The sequence below is a fragment of the Pollachius pollachius genome, assembly GCF_949987615.1.
Source record: "Pollachius pollachius genome assembly, chromosome: 2".
Taxonomy (NCBI): Eukaryota; Metazoa; Chordata; class Actinopteri; order Gadiformes; family Gadidae; genus Pollachius; species Pollachius pollachius.
The window spans coordinates 17,790,177-17,797,306 of NC_136935.1; positions in this window are offsets into that span (position 1 = coordinate 17,790,177).

The following is a 7,130-nucleotide window of genomic DNA, read 5'->3' on the forward strand; positions in this document are numbered from 1 at the left end:
GCTGGCAGGAAGTTTATGGACTCCCGGATGAGGCTATCTGAGAAGGTGCTGACGAGATTGAGTTGATAAAATGCACCTTTTTGTGTTTTCTCCTTTTGGTTTTGTTACTCCTCCAGTAACCGATACCCAGAAAAACAGATGTTTGTATCTGTTTTTCAGAGAATTGTAACAATCCACAATTTGTTTCCAAAAAACATTTTTACCAACATAAGACTCACCGAATTACGTCTGTCTTCCACACCAGCCTTTCTACTTGTGGACAGTGTGACCTCTAGTCTGTGAACCATCCGCGATCACGCACTACTCCTGACTGCTCAAATATCTGCAGCACATACATTTACACTTGATCTTTCTTTTCCCCCGTTTCTTTATCATCTGATAGGCTCTGTGAACGGTCAAACACATGACTTGAACTGCTAATAAAATCCTAGACTGTACTGGCATATATTATGTAAGGTGTCAGTACTTCCGTTTTGTGAAGAAACTACAATAATTTTAATCGCACCATGGTTGATTTTAGACAGCTCTAGCCTGCTGATAAATTAAATCAATTTAATCAATCCATCTGATATCTTTGTCCTATTCACAATGGTCACTGAATATATTGTAGGACATGGTGGAGGTAACAGCCTGTTTCGCTATCGCTCACACACAGACCTCTTATTGTACCTATACTGGTAAACTACCTTCATAAACCACATTGTCGTCGTCATATTGTCAAAAGCACTGTTGTACAGGTGGATGGTCACGGAGGCGCTGAGCCACGCCTATAGACAGCTGCTGGATCTGGCACACCTTGTGCTTGTTTGTACTAGAGACAGGTGTTATGTCACAGATACATGACTGAACAAACGGCTCTCCACTTAATACGTCGTCCGCAATGTTTTAGTGCCAGGAACATAGTTTGTCACTGAGTTTGTCTCTGACAAACTCAAACTACTTTTATGTGATAGATGTATATGTTAATATTTTTGAGTTTGTCACTCAAACATAGTTTGAGTCACAGAGCTGAATGAGGCCACCCATCATTGATCGCACGGATAAAGTCTGGGTTTGGGCACTATGTTTGCATGTCAGAGGGTTATTATTGGTCGATGGTGTAAAGTGTCACCCCTTTAGCCAATGGCAAAATTTGTAGCAGATGGCCCCTTGCAAAAAAATTGCTTATGCGCTGACTAGTTCATCATCTTCTGGGAATCTGGGAAAGGAAATCTGGGAAAGTTTATATTATTCCCTCAAATTAAGCATTGACAACCATTATGATTGTGTAATGAAGTCTGGATAAGCCAGCATAACGCTGGTCATAAGGTAATGTTTGAGAGTCTTCACTTCCACTTTACATTCAGTGGCCTAATCAGCAGACAAGAGCTTTACATATCCCATTTCCTTTTTTGGTTTACTCCCTTTCCATGTTTTGAGTAATCGGTTCAGCTGGGAGTTTGAGCAGCTGCTTCGCTTTTGCAGAATAGCCCTCTATGAAGTTCTGGTAGTGGAGAACAATTCCCAAGACGGATCTGTTTTTCTTTGCACAGGGTGTTTCGATATCAGGCCAAATCAGTTCAGAGGTGATAGATTCCTGCTGCACCGTTATGTGTAACAACTTGTCTTTCCATTGACACATGAATCCAGATCTGTATATTGCAATCCCTGAACTATAACAATACAAGTCTTATCCTCTTGTGACCTTATGGGCGTATCTGATTACTGTATGCTGCCCATTTGATTGAATGCTACTAGCCTTGGGTATTCTACTGCAACACAGGGAGACACATCAGCAACTAAGCATTTATCTTAAACGTGATTAGTTTTTATTTGAGGTTGATTATTTTGAGGAGAGCCCAACCCTCTCCCCATAGAGGATGACTTGGCAAGATGACTCTCCCTACCATGGTTTGTTAGTCTTGACTTAGACTGAGTGGGCTCCACTATTGCTGTACTCCCCACTGAAGATATTGCAGACTGTGGTAACTTGCCCCAAACCAATTTACTCTGTGACAATAGTACAGCACATTTATTGAGTTTCCCTGAACCAACTTTGTTTGGGACACACTCACCACCCCATCTTTCTGTGTTGGACAGGAGTGACATGAACTGAACATAATTGGGTCGGCTTAGCTCAGGAGGTAGAGCAGTTGTCTTGTAACTGAAAGGTTGCTAGTTCGATCCCTGAGTGTTGATGTGTCCCTGAGCAAGATCCTTAATCCTGATGAGCTGGCTGGCGCCTTGCATGGTTGACTCTGCCGTCAATGCGTGTATTAACCGATGTAAGTCGCTTTGGATAAATGCAATGTAATTGTATCTACTGGTAGGCATAAACGTGAGCTGCCTGTAGCTGTGTTTCTTTGAGTAGGGTCATCAGTTTTCTGATGCCATTAGATCATCTCATCTACGAGAGCAGGAATGATCTGGTGTAACTCGGTGTCCACCACAACCCACAATGACAAAACCATCCGCCAAATCGTTTTCGAGTGCATCGAGTGCATTGCAAAATGTGTGCTTTATAAGCTTTGACTAAAATTGGTGCCATTGATCCACTGTTTGTCATTGTTTAGAGTGTGGGATCATTTTCAATAGAGGCGTGCGCATAGTACAAACTATAATCCCTGAACCTCTATGTGAGGACAGAAAAACGACACAGAAAAATGAAACACAGACTCACTTTTTTTAACACTGACCTTTCATAAGCACAGATCAGTTTTTTTTATTTTCCTTCTGTGGCAGAAGTTGCATTCTTACTCTCTGGGCACCTTGGAGACGTACCCTGAAATGCAGCCTATTTCCCCGACAGCGAGAGAGGGCAGATGGAGCAGCATCATTACAGATAGAACATGGCATGTGCAGTTTTCTCCTGAGGTGGACTTCACAGGCGGATCCACTCAATAAGACCCTATATCCAGCCTCCCCATCAATCTCTGGATTGGAGTTCTCTTGGCTCAAAGCATGCTGCAGTCCTTGCGCGCAATAGTCAAGCATAACTTAATATTACAAAGATTTATATCGTGTACAGACTATACAGAGTTGAAAAATGAGATTTGAAAAGAGGTCTAAACACAGGTTACTGTTGAAAAGACGGGATTATGTCGACCAATTTCCGCTGGTCAAAAAATTAGGACTAGGCCTACATGACGGCTTGGACGCGTATTCCAGATTGCAAAAAAACCTCAATATCGATAGTAGCGATCTGATAGTGTGAATTATTGCCAGCAGGGTGACGCGTCTCCTGCAGTAGAACGAACAGGTCCTTGTAGTTTTATAGTTCTGTCATTTGGGAGACAGCTTCTCGCTCTGAGCAGTAACCAGGGCTGATGTCACCGCAGCACACATGGAGGCGGGTCCGGCGCCGGTCCACTGGAGAGGGTCCACCTGGAGAGGGTCCACTGGAGAGGGTCCACTGGAGGGGGTCCACTGGAGAGGGTCCACCTGGAGAGGGTCCACTGGAGAGGGTCCACTGGAGGGGGTCCACTGGAGAGGGTCCACTGGAGGGGGTCCACTGGAGAGGGTCCACCTGGAGAGGGTCCACTGGAGAGGGTCCACTGGAGGGGGTCCACTGGAGAGGGTCCACTGGAGAGGGTCCACTGGAGAGGGTCCACTGGAGAGGGTCCACCTGGAGAGGGTCCACTGGAGAGGGTCCACTGGAGGGGGTCCACTGGAGAGGGTCCGCTGGGGAGGGTCTACTGGAGAGGGTCTACTGGGGAAGGTCCACTATAGGAGGGTCCCCCTGGAGAGGGTCCAATGGGGAGGACCACCTGGAGAGGGTCCACTGGGGAGGGTCTGACTGGGAAGCGGATCATCACAGATCGGCGCATTTCAACTGGTTGTGGGAGCGCAAATCAGCCCAGCACGGAAAAGTGCTATTGGGATGATCAATGAACCATAGGATTGGTTCATTGATTCGGAAAAACGTCTTATGAATATCTAAATAAATAGGGCTGTCTGGCTCGGAGGAAACAAATTTCATCAGTTTTAAACATGACAGTTGAATTGATGATCAAATATTAAATTGAGTTGTAAGTAGGTTTGTCAGGGGGTATGAATAAAGTGATTTGAACAGTTGGTTTGTGTGTGTGTGTGTGTGTGTGTGTGTGTGTGTGTGTGTGTGTGTGTGTGTGTGTGTGTGTGTGTGTGCGTGCGCGTGTGGTAGTATGTGGTCTTTGAAACCTAGAGAGACTAACCATTTTTCCCCTTCTTCAATATTAATCAAGTGTTTATTGAAATCAAATTGTTTAACAGGTTTTACAGTTTAAACATTATTTTTGTTTCATCTATCATGATCCTTTCTCACATGAAGAATTTGGCAAGACTGAGTAGCTGTGGTTTGGTTGATAATGCCCTAATGGTTCAACTTACATCTAATTTCTCCATCTGTGGTCAATGCAAAAACATCTGCATCTAAATGCATCTATATTTTCCTCATAGGCCTTTCACATTGAATTCAATCCAATACCACAACACTGCCAGCGAGTCAAAGTGGATCCATCTCTATTTCCTCTCTGATAGCCACATCCTCCGGTGAACCCTAACCTATTCCAAGCAAGCCTGATATTACAACTGCCACGGGATGGTTCCTGATCCAGCCTCCTTCTGTTTCTCTCTTCCTAGAAATGTCCGGGGCATATCCGTACCTTGATGTGTAGCTCTCCATCGAGCTAGACCCGCGGTGCTGTGAAGCAGGGCTCCAGAGTTAGAAAACGAAACACTGCAAGCCTGAGGCATGGCCAGCCATCAATCGTCCCTCTGGTGAAATAGAGTGAAATGGTTACACCATCTGCACCGGAGACAGAAATACATGTATTCCCTCTATATCCCCACATGATGGACCCTGCTCCTCTACTTTCAATGAAGCGAATTGTTCGGCTAGACAGGATAAAGATAAATTCCGTCCGGAAGAGAGAGAGAGGAGAAAATATGTTCTTCCTGATAGATCTTCATTGTGAATATGTTAAATATGCTTTCTAATGCTTTCTGATATGATAACGCATTCAAGGCATGTGTATGATGCTTTGGTCCAAAGCTTCTTACAATACCATGCACACACACATTCATCCCCCCCCCCCCCCCCCCCCCCAACACACACAAACACACACACACACACACAAATAAATGGAGACAGTTGTTCTCTATAAACCATGAACACAAAATGAAACACAACACACATAGACACACACACACACACACACACACACACACACACACACACAGTTATATTTAGGAGCAATGATATTTAAATATGTTTATGTATTAATGAAACAGAAAACAGTTTCTCACCTTCATTAACACTCACACACGCAAGACACATGAATGAGGCATGCTTCACACATGCTTCCCTTTCATTTAGCACATGAAGAGGGAAAGACCGGGAGGAAACAACACAAACTGAAAGACAGGAAGTTGCAGGATGAAAGAGCGTGAACATAATTTGACCCGTTCCCTGCCTCAGTGTTATCGAGAGCATTACATTTATGAGTTCACCCCGTCCTCATGGAATAGCTACAAGCTGTGTGCTAGCATTCGCACTAGATCTATTCATTATTGGTCTAAACAGAGTGTGTGCAACCCTTTTACGTTCTTTAAATTGATCGAGCAATATGGACTGGATTGAAATGCACTGCTTTCATACATACAGCATCACCCAGCATAACCTCAATTTATATTAAATTCAAAACCCTTTATTTGTCCCAGAGGGGAAATTTGCAGAGTAAATTGTGTAGAGGAGAGTAGTACAATGCAATTAAGTAATGTGTATATATATATATATATATATATATATATATATACAGTATCTCACAAAAGTGAGTACACCCCTCACATTTTTGTAACTATTTTATTAAATGTAGTCATTGGGCAACCCTGAAGAAATGACACTTTGATACAATGTAAAGTAGTCAGTGTATCGTTATATAACAATGTAAATGTACTGTCCCCTCAAAATAACTCAACACAGAACCATTAATGTCTAAACCGCGGGCAACAAAAGTGAGTACACCCCGAAGTGAAAATGTCCAAATTGGGCCCAAAGTGTCAACATTTTGTGTGGCCACCATTATCTTACTGCCTTAACCCTCTTGAGCATGGAGTTCACCAGAGCTTAACAGGTTGCCATTGGAATCCACATCCACTCGTCCTCGAGGACATCACAGAGCCGATGGATGTTAGAGACCTTGCGCTCCTCCACCTTCCATTTCAGGATGCTCAATAGGGTTTAGGTCTGGAGACATGCTCAGCCAGTCCATCCCCTTTACCCTCAGCTTCTTTAGCAAGGCAGTGGTCGTCTTGGAGGTGTGTTTGGGGTCGCCCAATTTGGAAATTTTCACTTAGGGGTGTACTCACTTCTGGTGCCAGCGGTTAAGACATTAATGGCTGTGTGTTGAGTTATTTTGAGGGGACAGTAATTTTACACTGTTATACAAGCTGTACACTGACTGCTTTAAATTGTATCAAAGTGTCATTTCTTCAGTGTTGTCGAATGAATAGACTTAATGAAATATTTACAAAAATGTGAGGGGTGTACTCACTTTTGTGAGATACTGTAGATAATATGTGTCTGTAGTGACGATGTATAATGAAAGATTGTCATTCCCCCATGCCCTCGCACACTGAGAGCACTGCCTGGCACCTTTCTGAGTCAGGCAACCAGTCAGTCAGAACTCAGATGTTCCCCCAGTGAAGGGTCAGGGGGCGCAACGTACGGTAAGAACCGGTTTGAGCCTCACCCTGACTCAGAGGAGCCACTTCCTCTGCATGGAGATCCGCTGTCTGTCTGTCTGCAGCATCCCCATGGAGACAGAGCTGTGTCTCGTTGTCCTTCATCACATCAGAAGTGTGATCATTCACTTCTTGAAGTGAACCAGGTGTTAAATGAGGGCTATACAGTGCTCTGAGTGCTTAGTGGTTTGATCATGATTGGGATTATAAGTCGAACGTGAGGAGAGTAATGATGGTGGTGGTGGGGGTAAAAATGTGTTGCTGAAAATATGCAGCTGTCTCTGTCTCTCTATCGCTGCCAGGCTCCCTTACTCTAGGCACACACCAAAAAACAGACATAGTGCACTCCGCTTCAACGGCACACACACTTATCTATAAACTAATGCATCTTACAAACACGGCATCCACACACAAACCCCACAAGTGCC